Source organism: Rattus norvegicus, chromosome Y, assembly GCF_021556685.1.
Source record: "Rattus norvegicus strain SHRSP/BbbUtx chromosome Y, alternate assembly SHRSP_T2T, whole genome shotgun sequence".
Classification (NCBI taxonomy): Eukaryota; Metazoa; Chordata; class Mammalia; order Rodentia; family Muridae; genus Rattus; species Rattus norvegicus.
This window is the reverse complement of record NC_141555.1, coordinates 6,085,186-6,108,623: the sequence shown is the minus strand read 5'-3', so window position 1 is coordinate 6,108,623 and position 23,438 is coordinate 6,085,186. Positions and strand designations below refer to the sequence as shown.

At 38.5% G+C, this 23,438-nt stretch overlaps 1 protein-coding gene across 1 annotated transcript in view; it reads right to left on the bottom strand.

Annotated features, from left to right (window-relative positions):
• The window catches only part of LOC134484322 (uncharacterized), a 170,209-nt gene extending 148,594 nt beyond the window's left edge, over positions 1 to 21,615 (bottom strand). Inside the window, exon 1 of the mRNA XM_087601388.1 lies at positions 21,438 to 21,615. The gene's annotated coding sequence lies outside the window, so the exon portion shown is untranslated. The remainder of the gene's footprint in view (positions 1 to 21,437) is intronic.
• Positions 21,616 to 23,438: the final 1,823 nt, after the last annotated feature.

The following is a 23,438-nucleotide window of genomic DNA, read 5'->3' as shown; positions in this document are numbered from 1 at the left end:
CACATATATACATATATACATATATATGTATATACATATATACACATATATATATATATATATATATATACATATATATATACACATATATATACATATATAACCAAAACTAAATAAGACTGTTGAAGCTAGAAGTGCATGCCTCCAAGAACAGGATATCGATCTTTCCTGAGAGACATAGCTAGAGTAGGTCCAATAAAGAAATGAAAGCTAGTGGCAAACCAGTGAACTGAGAATGGTCCTCTTGCTTGTAGATTTTGAGAACGGATTACAAAAGCTGAAGGGGTATTCAACACCATAAGAACAACAATGCCAAGGAACCAGATATTTCTGGTACTAAACCAATATTAAAGAATGTATATGGACAGACCTAAGGCTCCAACTGCATATGTAGCAGATGATGGCCTTTTGGGCACCAAAGGAAGGAGAAGCCCTTTGGTTTCATCACTAGGTTTAACTCCCATTTTCATGGGAATGTCAAAGGGCAGTAAAGGTCGTTTTAGAGGAATTGAATGGGGACTGCTTAGAGAACTTATGGACAGGAAACTGGGAAAGGACATAACATTTCTAAAGAAAATTTAGAAGTATCCAATTAAAGAAGCAAAATATATGTTAAAATGAAAGAAATTATAGAAAAGAGAACTGCCTGCTAATCACCCCTATTGACTCAGAAATATGAAGATTCACTGTCAATGAATTATAGTCAGAGTAATACTAATTGAAAAACTAAGGTGATGAAGTCTCAACTAGAAGCACTTTTCTCTCCCAGATATCAGTGTCAGACACAACAGGCACACTGTAGGAATCCAAAGCATGGAGGAGATTACACTGAGCTGACGATATAACAATTGCCTTTCCCTTCTTCGTTAGGATGTTTTTCTATTGGGCAAAAAGAATAAATTTGATGAGCTCTCAGGAAAACAGCGCCCTTCCCAACATTTGGCTTTTGGGATAAAGAAATTAGTGATAAAAATAAACTCTCTGATTCCAGGAACCATAACAAGCAGGGAAGTCCAGATAATTCTGAAAGAATCCCAGCTCCAGATTTGCATATGTGGAAGGCTCAGATTCAGGCTATCTCTTCATCTAACCCACACAGCCCCACCCAGGACTCATGTAGATTTCCCATGGACCAAGTATTTCTTCTTTTTTTTTTATACCAAGACAGAAGGCCCGCTTCCTTATCCCCATCTCTGATCTCTTCATCCTCTTTGTTCTCCTTCCCAAAGGCTCTTTACTCTGAATTATAGGCCAATCAGTAAACCCTAGAGGTACTGAAGGAATATCTGAGAGGCAGATGCAGACACAACAACACTTGTGACATCACAGAAGAAACTAGGGCTCTCCAGGATACAAGAGATTTTTTTCAGGGAGGGACAAATGATAATGTCACTGAGAACTGCCATGACTTCCCTTCTGAAAAGCTGTCTTTACAGTGACCAGATTTGGTGGTGCTCTTTCCAGGATAGTCTCCTGTGACACAGTGGAAACCTTTACTTACTACATCACTCTAAAATTAGAGACTTCTCTGTGCTTCATTAGTGGTTGCCTTCTCTGAATGGAGGAAGTTAGTCAGGGGCTTGGAATTGGTAGAAAAGATCTAGGAACATGGAGTGGAGGAGATTCTTCTGGATAATAATTGTATTCACAGGTCCATTCTTGTGACATAAAGTTCAATTTCTTAGGTTTTCTCTGTTTCCCAATGACCAGTATTTTCCCTACAGACATTTAATTTAGTGAATATTCTATTTCATATTTTTTTCTTTTTTTCTTTTTTTTTCAGAGTTGGGCACTGAACTCAGGGCTTTGAGCTTGCTAGGTAGTAAGCCCTCTACCACTGAGCTAAATCACCAACGCTGTATTATATTGTCTTATTGTACATTCCTTGACAGGGGAATTTATATATATTCCTGAACATATACTGAAAAATTCTGTTTACGAATTCAATTGTTTGCAATGATTTTGGAAAAAAAAGTGGCCCACCTATAGAGTGAATATAACAGTGTATATATCGTGTACCTACTTCAAGTGATAAACTAAAAAAATCCTTATTTTATCCAAAAATTACCAGACATCAGTAAAGCAAAGGACAACATGGATTATAGAATGCGGTTCTGCAGTTCCATTACATTTCAGTTCTGTAATATCTACCTTCCTGTTTTCCCAGGGTTAGACTTGTGGGTTCTGGATGTTTTACCATGATTCTTACTGCAAAGAAAACATAAGATTCAGGAAGATGGGCAGGGAGGGGAATGGCTTGACATCCAGGGAAACCTCAACTTCAATAAATTGATAAGATCAGGAGGAAGTCTATTTGGCACTTGTGAATTCTACATACTTGAACTACTTGTGCAGAATCCATGTAAAAATTCCACGTAACTTCATAGCTGAAGGAGCCACAAAAATTGATATATATATATATATATGTATATGTATATGTATATGTATAGATATAGATATAGATATAGATATAGATATAGATATAGATATAGATATAGATATAGATATAGATATAGATATAGATATAGATATAGATATAGATATAGATATAGATATAGATATAGATATAGATATAGATATATAGATATAGATATAGATATAGATATAGATATAGATATAGATATAGATATAGATAGATATAGATACAGATATGTAGATAGATAAATATAGATACAGATACAGATTCAGATACAGATACAGATATATAGATATAGATAGATTAGATAGATATAGATATAGATATAGTTATAGATATAGATACAGATACAGATACAGATACAGATACAGATACAGATACAGATACAGATACAGATATAGATATAGATAAGGATATAGATATAGATATAGATATAGATGATATAGATATAGATATAGATGATATAGATATAGATATAGATGATATAGATATAGATATAGATAGATAAATATATCAGCCACCAAAAGTAGAAAAGATTGTTGTAGCTAAGAAGAGCATGCTGCCAGGAACCAGATATATATATATATATCCTGAAAAACAGAGCTAGAGCATGGTAAATACAGAAGTGAATGTTAGTGGCAAACCAGTGTTCGGAAAACGGACCTCTTGTTAGATTTTGAGAAAGGATTACAGGAGCTAAAGGGGCTTTTAGCCCCATAAGAACAATACCAATGAAACATAAATCTGGTACTAAACCAATATTAAAAGACTGTACATGGAGAGACCTATGGTTCGAAATGCACAGGTAACAGAGTATGGCCTTTTTGGGAACCAATGAATGGAGAACCTTGGTCCTCCCTAGGTTTGACTGCCATTTCAAAGAAATGTCAAGGGGCAGTAAAAGGGATTTTAGAATAATGCGAGGGGGACCAGTAGGGGATCTAAACGATAGGAAACTTGGACTGGAAACAATACTTGAAATGTAAATATAGAAATATTCCATTCAAAAAAGCAATAAAATTTGCTATAAAAATAAAAAAATTAAAGAAAGAAAAGAAAAGAGAATTTTCAGCTAATCACACCTATTCACTCAGAAATCTAAAGGGTCACTCTAAGGGAATGGTAGTCAGAGCAAAAATAGTGGAAAGTCGGAGATGGTGAAGTCTCAACAACAAGCTCTGCTCTCCTCCAAATATCAGTGTCAGACACAAACTGCACTACAGGAATCCAAAGCATGGAGGAGAATACACTGAGCTGAGGACACATACTTGACTTTCCCTTCTTCCTTAGGACATTTTTCTTCTGGGCAAAATGAATAAAAGTGAAGAGCTCTCAGGAAAACAACTCTGTCCTTCCCAACACCTGGCTTTGGAATAAAGAAATAAATAATATAGACTCTCTGGTTTCCCGGAACCATAACAAGCAGGGAAGACCAGATGAGAGGCGCTCATCACCTGATTCTCAGATGTGGAAGGCTCAGATCAAGGGTATCTCTTCAGTGAGCTCAGTCAACACCTACTCATGAAACACTGAGCTTTCCCATGGACGACATATTTCTACCATTTTTTATACCAAGACAAAGCCAGCTTCCTTCTCTCCATCTCTGATCTATTCATCCTCCTTGTTCTCACTCCCAAATGGTTGTTTTCTCTGCATAAGAGGCCAAATAGTAAACACTAACAGTACTGCAGGAATATCTAAGAGGCAGTTGCTTTCAGCACAACACTTGTGATATCATGAAAGAAGTTAGGGCTTTCCAGAATACAAGAGATTTTTCAGGGAAGGCCTAATGATGATTTCACTGAGAACTGCCATGGACTACATGCTAAACAACTTTCCTTACACTGACCAGTTTCAAGAGTGCCTTTTCCAGGAGAGTCTCTTGTGACACAGTGGAAACCTTTATGTACTCCATCTCTCTAAATCTAGAGACTTCTCTTTTCTTCATTACTGGTTACATGCTCTGAATGGAGAAAGTTAACCAGGGGCTCAGAATGGGTAGAAAAGATTTAGGAACATGGAGTATAGGAGATTCTTCTAGATAATATTTTTATTCCCAGGTTCATTCCTGTAACATATAGTACAATTTTCTAGGTTTTCTCTGTTTCCCAACAGGCAGTATTTTCCCTATAGACCATTAATTTATTGAATATTGTATTACACAAATGTGATCATGTTCTAGTTTTCTTCAATTGCTTAGTGCTGAAAAAGTGAAACCCAATACTGTATTAGAACAAATCTTACATAGTACACCTAAAGAAAACAAATTACTGGCAAGGCCAATGTAATTTCATAAGTAAGCAATTTGAATTTACAGAGAAATATTTTAGTATTGTATTATTTATCTTTAAAAGTAGTCTTATAAGAATCTCTAAAAATTACAGAAATCTATACATCTGTATAAAAATGTCATATCTGCTTTAAATGAACAGAATGCACATTTGTGATTGGCAATCCTTATTAATTCCTATCACGAAGTTGAGGGTAAACCTGGCTCAGAAATCGTCCTTAACAGTCCAGCCTTTGTGACAGTCACACCATAGCCTGTGCTGCCATTGTTCTTGATCCCTAACCTTAAAAGATCCCAGCCTGTCTGACCTTCAAATTGTTCCATAAATTGTTTTTTTATATCAGAGTCAGTAGTGAAAACATCTTAGCCAGCTTCACGAACAATTTTATTTTTCCAAATGCTTTTTAAGGGAGGTGGTCATCGCTGATCATTCTACATTTCCTCCGGCAATGATGGAGGCACTGATCTGCCCCAGATACAATCCCTAAAAGACCTCAAGCAGTGTTATTGCAAATGTCATTGGCGTTTCCCTCTGAGTGGTGGGAAGCTACATGAGGATTTTCATGCACTTCTTAGATTAAGAAAGATATGAGTGCAATAACCGAGCAACACTTTGCATGAAGTCCTCGACTGGTTCATGACTCACCAAGGTCTAACGAGGCTGTGCTAAAGAGTGGGCCATATCACAGGAGTTCTTAAGCTCTGTGCCATTCCTCCTTCACAGGCCTTGGCAATAGTCAATGTCAGATCCAAATTTGAACCATGCTTTTACCCTGGATAGAAATTCAAATACTATACTGAGTAGGGAGAGTGGGCACCCTTACATTGTCCTTGACTTTAATGGAATTGCTTTATGTTTCATTCCATTTAGATTGATGTTTGGTACCAGCTTGTTTTCCATTGCTTCTAGTATGTTTAAGCATATGACCTGTATCCAGATCGCTCTCATGCCTTTAACATGAAAGGAGGTTGGAATATTTTTGCAAGCTTTTTCAGCATCTAATGAGATTATCATGTAATTTTTTTCTTTCAGTTTCATTATATAGTGTATTATATTGATGGATTTTCAGAAATTGAACCACCTCTGCCTCCCACTAGAATTTAATAATTGCACAGCATAACTTACAGAAAGGATCTCATATTCACATGCATACTGTAACAGGTCCCCAAAAAACGAAAACAAAAAACATGCAAACAAAAAAAACTATGCAACCTACAGAAAAGATATAATACTCACATAAACACTCAAACATCCCAATCGAAAAAACAAAAACCAAAAAAACATGCAAGCAAAATAACCCTGCTCCTGCAACATCCAAATAGCATGAACTAAATATCACTTCTCATTAACTCCTTTAAGCATTAATGGCCTTTACTCAACACTAAAAGGACACAGGCTAACACAATGGATTTAAAAACAGGATCCATCTTCTGTTGCACTCAAGAAACACAATCCAGCAACCGAGATAGACACAACCTCAGATAAGGGGTTGGAAAAAGTTTTCCAAACAAATGGACACAAGAAACAAGATGGTGTAGCCATTCTAACATCCAGCAAATCAGACTTTCAACCAAAAGTAATCAAAAGAGATGGGGAAGGACACTTCATATGCATCAGAGGAAATATCCACCAAAATGGTATCTCAATTCTGGATGTATATGTGCCAAAGACAAAAGCAGCCACATTGGTGAGAGAAATATTGTGAAGCTTCAATATTACATTCAACCTCACACATTAATAGTGGGGGACATCAATGTCCCACTCTCACCAAGGGAAGGTCATTGAGACAGAAACTAAAAAAAAAAAAAAAGTAAAATAAATGTTGTAACTAACACTGGTTTCAAATGAATTGACCTAACTTATATCTACAGAATATTTCACACAAACACAAAAGTACACTCTTTCTTTTCAGTACCTCATGGAACCTTATCCTAAACTGACCATGTTCTCCCTCAATAAACAAGTCACAGCAGATACAGAAAGACTTCTCAGATCACCATGGATTTAAACTGGACTTTTACAATAACAAAAAGTCTATAAACTCATGGAAATTCAATAGCTTGCAACTGAAGAACCACCAGTTCAGAGAAGACTTGAAAAAAAAAAAGTGTTCCTGGAATTCAATGGAAATGATGCCATACCGTCTGCAAACTTAAGGGACATAAGGAAAGCAGTGATAAGAGGAACGTGCACATGCAGCACAGAGTGATTTCATATAGAAACCAGAGAGACCATACACTAACAACGTCGCAGCACATTCGAAAACTCTAGAATAAAAAGAAGCAAATACATATTAAAGGAGGAGAGAGCAAGAAATGATCAGAATCGGGTGAAAGTGATCCATCAGAAACAAAGAGAATACAAAGATCAACAAAAATAATAACTGGTTACTTGGGAAAATCAACCAAGACAAACCCTAAGACAGATAATGTACAAGGAGGAGAGCACCCAAATAACAAAATCAGAAATGAACAGGGAGCCGCATCGATGGACATTGATAAAAGTCACAGAATCCTTAGGTCCCACTTCAAAACCCTGCTGTCTACAAAATAAGAATCTTTGAACGATATGGATGATTGTGTAAATGGATAACACTGACCACAGGTAAACTGAGGTAAGATAAACTACGTTAACAGCTCTACAACACCTAAAGAGACACAAACAGTAATTAAAAGTTTCCCCACTGAAAAAGCCCCAGGGCCAGATTGTTTGATCACAGACTCCTACCGGATTTTCAAAGAATTCTCAACCTACTCCAAAAAACAGAAACATGAGTAAAATCGCCAACCTGATTCCATAACAGCACAGTCGCCCTGACACCTTAATCACAAAGCGACTCAACAAAGAAAGAGTATCAGATGAAGAGAAATGGGGTTTGAGATTCATTTCTTGGGAGAGACGGGCCAGAGGCAGAGAGGGCCAAGAGAATACACAGAAATCAGTGACTTTCCAGGGTGGGCGCTATGTCTATGATTTACCAGCTATCTGGTATTGGTGAGGCTACCCTGGCATACATGAGGGTGACTTTAGCTGAGACTCGTAGCAGTGGGGATACGGATACTGAAATGGTCACTTTCCATATCCACGGAAAACCCAAGGTGGAAGGTTAAGGACACAAACCCACTCCCAAAATTTTGACCCAGAAATTGGTCTCTCTATAATAGACACAGGGACGGAAATGGAAGAGGAAATGAGGGAATGGCCAAAGGATAAGTGGCCGGATGTGAGACTTATCCTATGGGCAGTCAGCAAACCCTGACATTATTAATGGTCCTTTCATATGTTTGCAGACGGGAGGGTAGCATTATTTTCCTCTGCAAGGCTCAACGGAGCAGCCGACTGACACAGATTCACAGACACATGGCCAAATATTGGATGGACCTCAGTGAGTCTCATTGAAAAGATGAGGGAAGGGATGAGAAAGAAAGAGGAGCACAATGGTTTTCGCGTGGGTTCACTAAACCCGTCGCCTGTCTGTGGAACCTGTTCTCCTAACCTGGCTGCGTTTTCAGGACCTGGTGTGAGACCATGAATCTAGTTCTTTAGAGACTTGATGTGCCAGGGAAGGGGGTGCACCCAGACGGGTCCTCCACTCTCTCAGAGAAGAAAAGGATAGAAGGATAGAAGGAGAGGCTGTAAATGGTGGGGGCCTGGAGGAGTGTGGTGCCAGGGCAGCATTCAGAATGTTACCTGGTGAATAGATACAACCATTATAGCAAGGAGGTGGACGGGGACATGACATCAAAGGGACGGGGGTGTGACCTAATTGGGGTGGGGCATGACATCATGGGGGCGGGGATATCACATAATGGGGGTGGGGTGTGACATCATTGGGTGGGATATGACATCATAAAGATTAAGAGAAAATAGATGAACTAAGAAAAAAAAATCACCCTGAGAGGGAACTGACACCTAGAGACACAAACATGGCTGGCGTTTACCTATGCATGGTATCAGCTGTGAGACAAATCATATTCTAAGTAAAATCTACAAATGCAGAGAGGAAACAGGAAAGGAGAAGGCCCGTGAGGGGAAAGTATCGACCTATCTAAAGGAAAAGTGGAACAGATTCTGTGGGTGAGTGAGGGCGACTGAGGACAGGGGCAGAGGGTCGGTGGGGAAGATGGAGGGAAAGCGCAGTGCATAGAGAACCGGCCCGAAATAGGACACATACGGGTTAATGCAGAAACTCGATGAACTGGTTAATTCATGGCATATAGTGGGCCACCTTCCTGAGGATTTAATCTGATGGGGAATCCAGAGTCTGAACCTGCAATCCTTTGAAACTGAGCAAGCAAGACCTCAGGGATGGGGATGGGGCATATTCAGTGGAGTCGGTTTCTGTGGATGTCAAATGGAGATCCCTGAACCACAGACTGAGGCTGGGACAGAGATTAAAGAAGCTCAACCAAATAAAGCGTCCATCAATGTAAATGCACCCGAAAACCCCTTCCTGTTCTCCAAGGTTTGTGTAGCCCTTGTTCACCCTGAGTAAAATATATGCACACAGCACATCCTCGAATACCTTCTAAAAGAGCTGTGACACTGAATTCCTTGGTGGAACCCCTAACTCACTTGCAGGCAGACCAAGATTCTGGTGAACGACTGGTTCCTGGGTCCAGTTCATCCTTTCACACCTGGTGTGAACCTGGGCACTCTAAGAAGCAGACATCAGAGATGTGTGTGTGCGTGTGTGTGTGTGTGTGTCTGTGTGTGTGTGTCTGTGTTTGTGTGTGTGTGTGTGTGTGTGTGTGTGTGTGTGTGTTAGTCATGCCTAAGCCAACCATCCTCACACAGACTGTCTGGATTGGTTTTCTTTTTGGAAGGTTGATGAATCTTTCTCTTGTCCTAAGAAAAGACCAATCTGGTTCTCAACTCTCTTTGTGAAGCTGTGGCAGGGTGAGTGATTTTCATGTGTGAGGAAAGTAGCTTTCATGGATACAATATCTTTTGAAAAACACGGCTCAACATTTACTTTCCTTAGTCCCTGATCCCTCGAGGGTATTATTATTATTATTATTATTATTATTATTATTTTATTATTTTATTATCATTATTATTGTTAATATTATTCCAGAATTATTCCTTTATATTATTGTCTGCATTGTTACCAGTGTGCTAAAGTTCACTGATGACAGAAAGAAAGGTTTTGGTTCATGGGTGTCCCATTGGATGGCCATGTTTTGTTCTTGGAACTGAAAGTTTTATTTACATGCTCACAAGAGCAAATACATGCAAGTACGGAAAGTTCCTTAGTCTTCTACATGCGAGTGACACCATCACGTAGTCCTATGATCTACTTGAGAAACAAAGAATTTAGATGGGCAATGAAAAGGATGGTGACCAAAGACCCACATTAGGGAGAAATACAGTTTTTCACTATGTTTCAGTCTTTCGGGATCGGTAGACATTACACAACTGTCTTATCATTCATAGCAGGAATAGTCAGAATTATTAAATAACAGAAGGCAGAAAATTTTAACAACATATTTATGCCAGCTAATTTAAATTCCTGTATTTTGTCTCTGGAACATTACATATTCTTTTTCAGGTTCTTGTTGAAATTATGAAGAAGTGAAAACCGGTATGGGTTTATCTGTTTACATTCTTTTTTTTTTTTTTATCTTTTTTAACTTGACTATGTCTTACTTACATTTCGACTGTTATTCTTCTTCCTGGTTTCCAAGCCAACATCCCCCTAAACCCTCCCCCGCCCCTTCTATATGGGTGTTCCCCTCCCCATCCTTCCCCCCCATAACTGCCCTCCCCCCAACTATCACGTTCAATTGGGGTTCAGCCTTTGCAGGACCAAGGACTTCCCCTTCCACTGGTGCTCTTACTAGGCTATTCATTGCTCCTTATGAGGTTGGAGCCCAGGGTCAGTCCAGGTATAGTCTTTGGGTAGTGGCTTAGTCCCTGGATGCTCTGTTTAGTTGGCATCGTTGTTCATATGGGGTTCAGAGCCCCTTCCAGTCCTTTCTCTGATTCCTTCAGTGGGTGGCTGCTGGCATTCGCCTATGTATTTGCTGTAATCTGGCTCTGTCTCTCAGGAGAGATCTACATCTGGTTCCTGTCCACACGCACCTCTTTGCTTCATCTATCTTGTCTAATTGGTTGGCTGTATATGTATGGGCGACATGTGGGGCAGGCTCTGAATGGGTGTTCCTTCTGCCTCTGTTCTAATCTTTGCCTCCCTATTATATCCCAAGGGTATTCTTGTTCCCCTTTTAAAGAAGGAGTGAAGCATTTGCATTTTGGTCGTCCTTCTTGAGTTTCATGTGTTCTGTGCATCTAGGGTAATTTGAGAATTAGGGCTAATATCCACTTATCAATGAGTGCTTTTCTGTGATTGTTTTACCTCACTCAGGATGATATTTTCCAGTCCATCCGTTTGATTATGAACTTCATAAAGTCATTGTTTTTGATAGGTGAGTAACATTCCATTGTGTAGATGTACCACATTTTCTGCATCCACTCCTATGTTGAAGGGCATTTGGATACTTTCCAGCTTCTGGCTGTTATAAATAAGGAATTCTGCACTAAACACATCTCGACCCAGATGTTTTTCGGTTGGGAAACCTTTAATGACTGCTTCTATTTCTTTAGTAGTTATGGGGATGTTTAAATGGTTTATCTGTTCCTGATTTATCTATGGCACCTGGTATCTGTCTAGGAAATTTTACATTTCCTGCAGATTTTTAAGTTTTGTTGAATATAGGCTTTAGTAGTAGGATCTGATGGTTTTTTTTTAATTTCCTCTGATTTTATAGTTATGTCTCCCTTTTCATTTCTGACTTTGTTAATTTGGACACACTCTCTGTGTCCTCTCATTAGTCTGGCCAAAGGTTTATCTATCTTGTTGATTTTCTCAAAGAACCAACTTTTGGTTCTGTTGATTCTTTCTATGGTCCCTTTTGTTTCTACTTGGTTGATTTCAGCTCTGAGTTTTATTATTTCCTGCCTTTTACTCTTTCTGGGTGTATTTCCTTCTTTTTTTTCTAGACCTTTTAGGTGTGCTGCCAAGATGCTGACATATGCTCTCTCCTGTTTCTTTCTGCAGGCATTCAGAGCTATGCGTTTTCCTCTTAGCACAGCTTTCATTGTTTCCCATAAGTTTGGGTATGTTCTACCTTCATTTTCATTAAATTCTAAGAAGTCTTTAATTTCTTTCTTTATTTCTTCTTTGACCAGGTTGTCATTGAGTAGAGCATTGTTCAATTTCGACGTATATGTGGGCATTCTTCCCTTATTGTTATTGCTTGGCATTGTTGTACATATAGGGTCTCGAGCCCCTTCAAACTCTTCAAGTTCTTTCTCTGATTCCTTCAACGGTGGTCCTATTCTCATTTCAGTGGTTTGCTGCTGGCATTCGCCTCTGTGTTTGCTGTATTCTGGCTGTGTCTCTCAGGAGCGATCTACATCCGGCTTCTGTCAGTCTGCACTTCTTTGCTTCATCCATCTTGTCTAAATGGGTGGCTGTATATGTATGGGACACATGTGGGGCAGGCTCTGAATGGGTGTTCCTTCAGTCTCTGTTTTAATCTTTGCCTCTCCCTTCCCTGCCAAGGGTATTCTTTTTCCTCATTTAAAGAAGGAGTGAAGCATTCATATTTTGATCATCCATCTGAGTTTCGTTTGTTCTAGGGATCTAGGGTAATTCAAGCATTTGGGCTAATAGCCACTTATCAATGAGTGCATACCATGTATGTCTTTCTGTGTTTGGGTTAGCTCACTCAGGATGATATTTTCCAGTTCCAACCATTTGCCTACGGATTTCATAAAGTCGTTGTTTTTGATACTTGAGTAATATTCCATTGTGTAGATGTACCACATTTTCTGTATCCATTCCTCTGTTGAAGGGCATCTGGGTTTTTTCCAGTTTCTGGCTATTATAAATAAGGCTGCGATGAACATAATGGGGCACATGTCTCTTTTATATGTTGAGACATCTTTTGGGTATATGCCCAAGAGAGACATAGCTGGATCCTCAGGCAGTTCAATGTCCAATTTTCTGAGGAAACTCCAGACTGATTTCCAGAATGGTTTTACCAGTCTGGAATCCCACCAACAATGGAGGAGTGTTCCTCTTTCTCCACTTCCTCGCCAGCATCTGCTGTCACCTGAGTTTTTGATCTTAGCCATTCTCAATGGTGTGAGGTGAAATCTCAGGGTTGTTTTGATTTGCATTTCCCTTATGACTAAAGATGTTGAACATTTCTTTAGGTGTTTCTCAGCCATTCGGCATTCCTCAGCTGTGAATTCTTTGTTTAGCTCTGAACCCCATTTTTTAATAGGGTTATTTGTTTCCCTGCGGTCTAACTTCTTGAGTTCTTTGTATATTTTGGATATAAGGCCTCTATCTGTTGTAGGATTGGTAAAGATCTTTTCCCAATCTGTTGGTTGCCGTTTTGTCCTAACCACAGTGTCCTTTGCCTTACAGAAGCTTTGCAGTTTTATGAGATCCCATTTGTCGATTCTTGATCTTAGAGCATAAGCCATTGGTGTTTTGTTCAGGAAATTTTTTCCAGTGCCCATGTGTTCCAGATGCTTCCCTAGTTTTTCTTCTATTAGTTTGAGTGTGTCTGGTTTGATGTGGAGGTCCTTGATCCACTTGGACTTAAGCTTTGTACAGGGTGATAAGCATGGATCGATCTGCATTCTTCTACATGTTGACCTCCAGTTGAACCAGCACCATTTGCTGAAAATGCTATCTTTTTTCCATTGGATGGTTTTGGCTCCTTTGTCAAAAATCAAGTGACCATAGGTGTGTGGGTTCATTTCTGGGTCTTCAATTCTATTCCATTGGTCTATCTGTCTGTCTCTGTACCAATACCATGCAGTTTTTATCACTATTGCTCTGTAATACTGCTTGAGTTCAGAGGTAGTGATTCCCCCTGAAGTCCTTTTATTGTTGAGGATAGTTTTAGTTATCCTGGGTTTTTTGTTATTCCCGATGAATTTGCAAATTGTTCTTTCTAACTCTTTGAAGAATTGGGTTGCCATTTTGATGGGGATTGCAATATATCTGTAGATCACTTTTGGTAAAATGGCCATTTTTACTATATTAATCCTGCCAATCCATGAGCATGGGAGATGTTTCCATCTTCTGAGGTCTTCTTCAATTTCTTTCTTCAGTGTCTTGAAGTTCTTATTGTACAAATCTTTTACTTGCTTGGTTAAAGTCACACTGAGGTACTTTAAATTATTTGGGTCTATTATGAAGGGTGTCGTTTCCCTAATTTCTTTCTCAGCTTGTTTCTCTTTTGTGTAGAGGAAGGCTACTGATTTATTTGAGTTAATTTTATACCCAGCCACTTTGCTGAAGTTGTTTATCACCTTTAGTAGTTCTCTGGTGGAACTTTTGGGATCACTTAAATATACTATCATATCATCTGCAAATAGTGATATTTTGACTTCTTCTTTTCAGATCTGTATCCCCTTGACCTCCTTTTGTTGTCTGATTGCTCTGGCTAGAACTTCAAGAACTATATTGAATAAGTAGGGAGAGAGTGGGCAGCCTTGTCTAGTCCCTGGTTTTAGTGGGATTGATTCAAGTTTCTCTCCATTTAGTTTAATTTTAGCAACTGGTTTGCTGTACGTGGCTTTTAGTATGTTTAGGTATGGGCCTTGAATTCCTATTCTTTCCAGGACTTTTATCATGAAGGGGTGTTGAATTTTGTCAAATGCTTTCTCAGCATCTAATGAAATGATCATGTGGTTTTCTTCTTTCAGTTTTTTTTATATAATGGATCACGTTGATGGTTTTCCATATATTAAACCATCCCTGTTGGGTCTTTGTGTTTTTTAGGTATAAGAGTAATTGTGACTTCATAGAAGGAATTCGGTAGTGCTCCATCTGTTTCAATTTTGTGGAATAGATTGGATAGTATTGGTATGAGGACTTCTATGAAGGACTGATAGAATTCTGCACTAAACCCGTCTGGACCTGGGCTCTTTTTGGTTGGGAGACCTTTAATGACTGCTTCTATTTCCTTAGGAGTTATGGGGGTGTTTAACTGGTTTATCTGTCCTGATTTAACTTCGGTACCTGGTATCTGTCTAGGAAATTGTCCATTTCCTTTAGATTTTCAAGATTTGTTGAATATAGGCTTTTATAGTAGGATCTGATGATTTTTTGAATTTGCTCTGAATCTGTAGTTATGTCTCCCTTTTCATTTCTGGTTTTGTTAATTTGGACACACTCTCTGTGTCCTCTCATTTGTCTGGCTAAGAGTTTATCTATCTTGTTGATTTTCTCAAAGAACCAACTTTTGTTTCTTTTGATTCTTTCTATGGTCCTTTTTGTTTCTACTTGGTTGATTTCAGCTCTGAGTTTGATTATTTCCTGCCTTCAACTCCTCCTGGGTGTATTTGCTTCTTTTTTTTCTAGAGCTTTTAGGTGTGCTGTCAAGCTGCTGACATATGCTCTTTCCTGTTTCTTTCTGCAGGCACTCAGCGATGTGAGTTTTCCTCTTAGCACAGCTTTCATTGTGTCCCATAAGTTTGGGTATGTTGTACCCTCACTTTCATTAACTTCTAAAAATCCTTTAATTTCTTTCTTTATTTCATTCTTCACCAGGATATCATTGAGTAGAGCATTGTACAATTTCCACGTATATGTGGGCATTCTTCCCTTACTGTTATTGAAGACCAGTCTTAGGCCGTGGTGGTCTGATAGCACGCATGGTATTATTTCTATCTTTCTGTACCTTTTGAGGCCCGTTTTTTTTTACCAATTATGTGGTCAGTTTTGGAAAAATTACCATGAGAAGCTGAGAAGAAGGTATATCCTTTTGCTTTAGGATAGAATGTTCTACAAATATCTCTTAAGTCCATTTGGCTCATGACTTCTCTTAGTCTGTCTAAGTCCCTGTTTAATTTCTGTTTCCATGATCTGTCCATTGATGAAAGTGGGGTGTTGAAATCTCCTACTATTATTGTGTAAGGTGAAATGTGTGTTTTGAGCTTTCGTAAGGTTTCTTTTACATATGTAGATGCCCTTGTATTTGTGGCATAGATATTTAGGATTGAGAGTTCATCTTGGTGGATGTTTCCTTTGATGAATATGAAGTGTCCTTCCTTATCTTTTTTGATGACTTTTAGTTGAAAATGGATTTTATTTGATATTAGAATGGCTTCTCCAGCTTGCTTCTTCCGACCATTTGCTTAGAAAATTGTTTTCCAGCCTTTCACTCTGAGGTAGTGTCTGTCTTTGTCTCTGAGGTGTGTTTCCTGTAGGCAGCAGAATGCAGGGTCCTCATTGCGTAACCAGTTTGTTAATCCATATCTTTTTATTGGGGAGTTGAGGCCATTGATGTTGAGAGATGTTAAGGAATAGTGATTATTGCTTCCTGTTATATTCATATTTGCATGTGAGGTTATGTTTGTGTGCTTTTCTTCTCTTTGTTTTGTTGCCAAGACGATTAGTTTCTTGCTTCTTCTAGGGTATTGCTTGCCTCCTTATGTTGGGCTTTACCATTTATTATCCTTTGTAGTGCTGGATTTGTAGAAAGATATTGTGTAAATTTGGTTTTGTCATGGAATATCATGGTTTCTCCATTTATGTTAACTGAGAGTTTTGCAGGATACAGTAACCTGGGCTGGCACTTGTGTTCTCTTAGGGTCTGTATGACATCAGTTCAGGATCTTCTGGCTTTCATAGTTTCTGTCGAAAAATCTGGTGTGATTCTGATAGGTCTGCCTTTATATGTTACTTGACCGTTTTCCCTTACTGTTTTTAATATTCTTTCTTTCTTTTGTGCGTTTGCTGTTTTGACTATTATGTGACAGGAGGTGTTTCTTTTCTGGTCCAATCTATTTGGAGTTCTGTAGGCTTCTTGTATGTCTCTGGGTATCTCTTTTTTTAGGTTAGGGAAGTTTTCTTCTATGATTTTGTTGAAGATATTGACTGGTCCTTTGAGCTGGGAGTCTTCACTCTCTTCTATACCTATTATCCTTAGGTTTGATCTTCTCATTGAGTCCTGGATTTCCTGTATGTTTTGGACCAGTAGCTTTTTTCCGTTTTACATTATCTTTGACAGTTGAATCAATGATCTCTATGGAATCTTCTGCTCCTGAGATTCTCTCTTCCATCTCTTGTATTCTGTTGGTGAACCTTGTATCTACAGGTCCTTGTCTCTTCTTTTGGTTTTCTATATCCAGGGTTGTTTCCATGTGTTCTTTTTTGATTGCTTCTATTTCCATTTTTAATTCCTTCAACTGTTTGATTGTGTTTTCCTGGAATTCTTTCAGGGATTTTTGTGTCTCCTCTCTATGGGCTTCTACTTGTTTAATTATGTTTTCCTGGAACACTTTCAGGCATTTTGGTGATTCCTCTTTGTAGGCTTCTACTTGTTTATTAATGTTTTCCTTTGTTTCTCTAAGGGAGTTCTTCACCTCTTTCTTGAAGTCCTCTAGCGTCATGATCAAATATGATTTTGAAACTAGATCTTGCTTTTCTGGTGTGTTTGGATATTCCATGTATCTTTTGATGGGAGAATTGGGCTCCGATGGTGCCATGTAGTCTTGGTTTCTATTGCTTGGGGTCCTGAGCTTGCCTCTCACCATCAGAATATCTCTAGTGTTACTTTGTTCTGCTCTTTCTGACAGTGGCTAGACTGTTCTATAAGCCTGTGTGTCAGGAGTGCTCTAGACCTCATTTCCTGTTTTCTTTCAGCCTGTTATGAGGACAGAGTATTCTGCTTTCCGGCGTGTACTTTTTCCTCTCTACAGGCCTTCAGCTGTTCCTGTGGGTCTGTGTGTTGAGTTCAGCAGGCAGGTCACTTGCAGCAGAAAAGTTGGTCTTACCTGTGGTCCCGAGGCTCATGTTCACTTGCGGGGTGCTGCCCATGAGCTCTCTGTGTCAGCATCAACCAGGAAGATCTGCGCCGCCATTTCCTGGAGCTTCAGTGTACCAGGGTTCCAGATGGCGTTTGGTGTTTTCCTCTGGCGTCCGAGATGTGTGCAGAGTGCAGTCTCTTCTGGTTTCCCAGGCGTGTCTTCCTGTATGAAGGTTTAGCTCTCCCCGCCACGGGATTTGGGTGCAGAGAACTGTTTATCTGGTCTGTTCCTTCAGGTTCCAGCGGTGTCTCAGGCGCACGGATCCTGCCGCTCCTGCGCCGTCACCCATGGGAACCCAGAGGCCTTATACAGTTTCATCTTGGGCCAGGGATGTGAGCAGGGGTGGGCAGTGTTGGTGGTCTCTTTTGCTCTGCAGCCCCAGGAATGCCCACCTGACCAGGCGGTGAGGTTTCTCTTCCACGGGGTCTGGGAGCAGAGAGCTACTGCGGGCCAGGATCTGCGGGTGTGGGACTCCTCAGAATCCATGTTAACATTCCACCTAACTACTTAACCAAATAGCTGTAGGAGGCACATATATATATATATATATATATATATATATATATATATATATTCCACCAAAACTGGATAAGACTGATGAAGTTAAGAAATGCAGAAATGCATTATGCCAGGAAACAGATATAGATATGTCCTGAGAGACACAGCTAGAGCATGTCATATAAGAAGTAAATGCTAGTGGCAAACAAGTGAACTGAAATGGATGTCTTGTTGGTAGATTCTGAGAAAGGATAACAAGAGATGAAGGAGTTTTCAACTCCATAAGACCAACAATGCTAATGAATCAAAGTTTTCTGGTATGAACCAATATTGAAAGACAACGTGAACAGACCTATGGCTCCAACGGCATATGTAGCAGAGGATGGCCTTGTTGGGAACCAATGGAAGAAGAAACCCTTCTACTCCCGGGGTTTGACTAAATGAGAATTTGAAGGACAGTAAGCGGGGTTATAGAAGAAGTGGATAGGGACTTGTTAGGGGTCTTATGCGAGGAAACTCTTAAAGGAAATAATATTTTAAATGTAAATATAGAAATTTATTTAAAAAAACAAATAAAATTTGTAAAAAAATTAAAAATAATATATATATACATATATATGTGTGTGTGTGTGTATATATATATATATATATATATATATATATATATATATATATATATATATATAAATATATGAAATAAATGCAAAGAAAACTGACTTAGAAATCTAATGGGTCACTCTCAGGGAATGATAGTCAGAGATATACTAGTGGTAATACTGAGATGGTGAGGTCCCAACTAGAATCACTTCCCATTCCCAGATATCAGTGTCAGACACAAACTGCACAATAGATATTTAAAGCATGGAGGAGTTTACTCGGATTTAGGGAAACAATACTTTTCCTTCCTTTATTCCTTAGGTCCTTTTTCTTTTTTTTCAAAAAGAATAAAGGCCATGGGCTCTCTGGAATACAACTGTTCCCTTCCTAACACTTGGATTTTGGAATAAGGAAATGAATGGTGTAAACTCTCTGAATTCCAGGAACCATAAGAACAGAGAAGTCCAGATGCCACTGAGAGGACCTGATCTTCTGATTCCCTTATGTGGAAGGCTCAGATCAATGCTATCTGTTCAGCAATACCACTCTAATCCTACAAAGGAGTCACTGAGCTTTCTGAAGCACACAAGACAGAAGGGCAGCTTCCTTCTCCCCATTTATGATGTCTTCATCCTCTTTGTTCTCACTCCCAAATGGCTGTTTACTCTGAATTAGATGCCAATTACTAATCCCTAGAGGTACCGAAGGGATACCTGAGAGGCAACTGCAGTCATGACAACATTTGAGACATCACAGAAGAAGATATAGCTCTTCAGATTACAAGAGATTTTTCGGGGTTGGGGATTTGGCTCAGTGGTAGAGCGCTTACCTAGGAAGCACAAGGTCCTGGGTTCGGTCTCTAGCCCCGAAAAAAAAAAAGGAAAAAAAAGAGATTTTTCAGGGAGGAACATCTGAGAGGCAGATGCAGTCATGACAACACTTATGACATCACAGAAGATGATAAAGCTCTTGAGGTTACAAGAGATTTTTCAGGCAGGGCCTAATGATGACGTCACTGAGAACTGCCATGGTCTACCTCTAAACAGCTTTCCTTACATTGACCAGATTTGAGGGTGCCCTTTCCTGGTATGTCTCTTGTTATTCAGTGGAAACATTTATTTACTCCATCTCTCTAAACCTAGAGACTTCTCTTTACTAATGGTTACATGCTCTGAATGGAAAAAGTTGGTCAAGGGCTTGGAATGGGTAGAGAAGATCTTGTAACATGACATAGAGGAAATTCTTCTGGATAATAATTTTATTCCCAGGTCATTTCATGAAATACAGTTCAATTTTGTAAATTTCTCTGTTTCCCAAAGGCCAGTATTTTCCCTACAGACCTTCAATTGAATGAATATTGTATTTCACTTTCTTATTGTACATTCCTCGATATGGGAGTTTACAAATATTGCTGAATTTGTGTTCAAAAATTCTGTTTTCCAATTCCATTTTCTGCAAAGATTTTGGCAACAAATGTGGCCCAACTAAAGAATGTGTATAACAGTGTAAATATTGTGAAGATATTTGAAATGGTAAAGTACCAAATCCGTATTTTATCCCAAAATTACAGGCATCAGTAAAGCAAAGGACAACATGGACTATAGAATTCATTTCTCTAGTTCCATTTGATATCAGTTCTGCATTATCGACTTTACTGTGTTCCCAGGAAGACTTGAGGGTTTTGGATGTTTAACCATGTTTCTTTCTTCAGGCCAAAAATGAGATTCAGGAGTATGTGTCGGTTGAGGAATGGCTTGAGCTCCAGTGAAACCTCAGCTTCATTAGGTTCATAAGAACTTGAGAGAGTCTATTTGGCACTGTCATTTGTGCATTCTACTTTCTTGATCTTGTTTCCCAGAATCCATGTTAAAATTCCATATAACCTCATAGCTGTATATATATATATATAGATAGATAGATAGATAGATAGATAGATAGATAGATAGATAGATAGATAGATAGATAGAGAGAGATAGATAGATAGAGAGAGAGAGAGAGATAGGTAGATAGATAGATAGATCAGCCACCAAAACTAGATAAGATTGATGAAAGTTGGAATTGAATGATTAGAAGAAATGGATATATTTCTTTCCTGAGAGACACAGCTGGAGCATGTCAAATTCAGAAGTGAATACTAGTGGCAAACCACTGAACTGAAAACAAACCTCTTATTGGTAGATTTTGTGAAAGTATTACAAGAACTGAAGGAGCTTTCAATCCGATAAGAAAAACAATGCCAATGAACCAGAGATGTCTGGTCCTACACGAATATTCAAAGATTTTACATTGTAAACCTATGGCTCCAACTGCATATGTAGCAGAGAATGGCCTTGGTGGGCACCAATAGAAGGAGATGCCCTTGGTCTATACTAGATTTTTTTTAACCAATTGAAGGGAATGTAAAAGCGCAGAAAGGGGGATTATACAAGAAATGTAGGGAGACCGTATAGCGATCTTATGGGCAGGAAACAGGGAAAGGCAAAAATATTTGAAAAGTAATTATGGATAAATCAAATTTAAAAAGTAAAAAAAAATTGCTAAAAAATAAAAAAATTCAATAAGTTAAAGATAAGAAAACTGCCAGCTAATCAGACATATCGAAGGAGAAATTTAAAGGGTAATTATCAGGCAATGGGAGTCAGAGTAATACTAGTTTAAAGACTGATATTAATGATATAAACTCTCTGACATACAGGAACCAGTAGAAGCAGGGAAATCCAGATTCTTCTGACAGTTTCTGAGCTCCTGATCCCATGTGTGAAGGGCTCATTATCAATTCTATCTCTTCAACGTACCTGCTCAACTCCTACCAAGGAGTTAGACTTCACATGGTCGACATATTTCTTCCTTTTTTTTATACCAAGACAGAAGGCCGTCATTGTTCTCCCCATCTCTAGCTTTTCATCCCCTTTTTTCTCATTCCCAAATTGATGTTTTCTCTGAAATAGAGGCCAATTAGTAAACCGTATAGGTACTGAAGGAATATCTGAGAGGCAGTTGCAGACATGACAACACTTGTGACATCACAGAAGAAGCTAGGGCTCTCCAGGTTACAAGAAATTTTTCATAGAAGGCCTATGATGATGTAAATGAGAACTGCCATGGCCTACCTCTAAACACCTTTCCTTACATTGACCAGTTTTGAGAGTCCCTTTTCCAGGTATGTCTACTGGGGAACCCTTTATGTGTTCCATCTCTCTAAAGCTAGAGACTTCTCTTTGCTTCATTAGTGGTTACATGCTCTGAATGGAGAAAGTTATTCAGGAGCTTGGCATTGGTAGAAAAGGCCTAGGAACATGGAGCAGAGTAGATTCTTCTGGATAATAATTTTGTTCCCAGGTCCTTTCCAGTGATATACGCTTCAATTTACTGGGTTTTCTCTATTTCTCAAAGGTAAGTATTTTCCCTAAAGAGCTTCAAATGAATGAATATGGTATTAAAGTTTTTTTCTGCATTTCTTGAGAGGGGACATTATATATATTCCGAATGGGTACTCAATTTTTTTTCCAATTCAATTTTTTGCAATGATTTTGGCAACAAAGTGGGCACAGCTATAGAGTGAATATAAAAGTGTAAATATTGAGTATCTTCTTCAAATGATAAACTCCAAAGTTCTTATTTTATCCAAAAATTACAAGACATCATTAAAGGACAGCATGGACTAAAGAATGTGTTTCTATAACATCATTAGATATCTGTTCTCTTATATTTACGTTCCTGTGTTCCCAGGAAGAGAATTGAGGGTTTTGGATATTTTACCATGATTCTTTCTTCAGGCCATACATGAGATTCAGGAAGATGTGCAGGATGAGGAATGGTTTCAGATCCAGTGAAACCACAGCTTCAGTAGTTTCATAAGAACAGGAGAGAGTCTATTTGGCACTCTCATTTGTGGATTCTACATTCTCGACCTTGTTTCCCAGAATCCATGTTAAAATTCCATCTAACATCATAGCTGTAATATATATATATATATATATATATACATATATATATATATATTAGGTATAGATAGATATAGGTATAGATAGATATAGATATAGATAGATAGATATAGATATAGATATAGATATAGATATAGATATAGATATAGATATAGATATAGATATAGATATAGATATAGATATAGATATAGATATAGATATAGATATAGATAGATAGATATATCAGCCACCAAAACTAGATAGGATTAATGAAGCTTAGAATTGCATGATTAGAAGAAAGAGATATAGATATATCCTGAAAGACACAGTTAGAGCATGTCAAATACAGAAGTGAATGGTGGTGGCAAACCAGAGAACTGAAAACAGATCTCCTGTTGGTAGATTTTGAGAAAGGATTGCAATAGCTGAAGGAGCTTTCAATCCAATAAAAAAAATGCCAATTAACCAGTGTTTTCTGGCATTATAGGAATATTCAAAAATTTTACATGGATAGACCTATGGCTGGAAATGCATATGTAGCTGAGAATGGCCTTTTTGTGCTACAATGGAAGGAGATGCCCTTGGTCTAAATGAGGTTTTATTACCACTTGAAGGGAATGTCAAAGGGTTATAAGGGGGATTATACAAGTAGGGTCGGGGGACCAGTTAGGGATCTTATGGGTAAGAAACAGAGAAAAGCCAAAATATGTGAAATGTAAATATGGAAAAATCAAATTAAAAAAGTGAAAAAATTCCTAAAAAATAAAAAAAATTAAATAAGGTAAAGATAAGAAAACTGCCATCTAATCACACATATTGACTGAGAAATCTAAAGGGTCACTATCAGGCAATGGAAGTCAGAGTAATACCAGT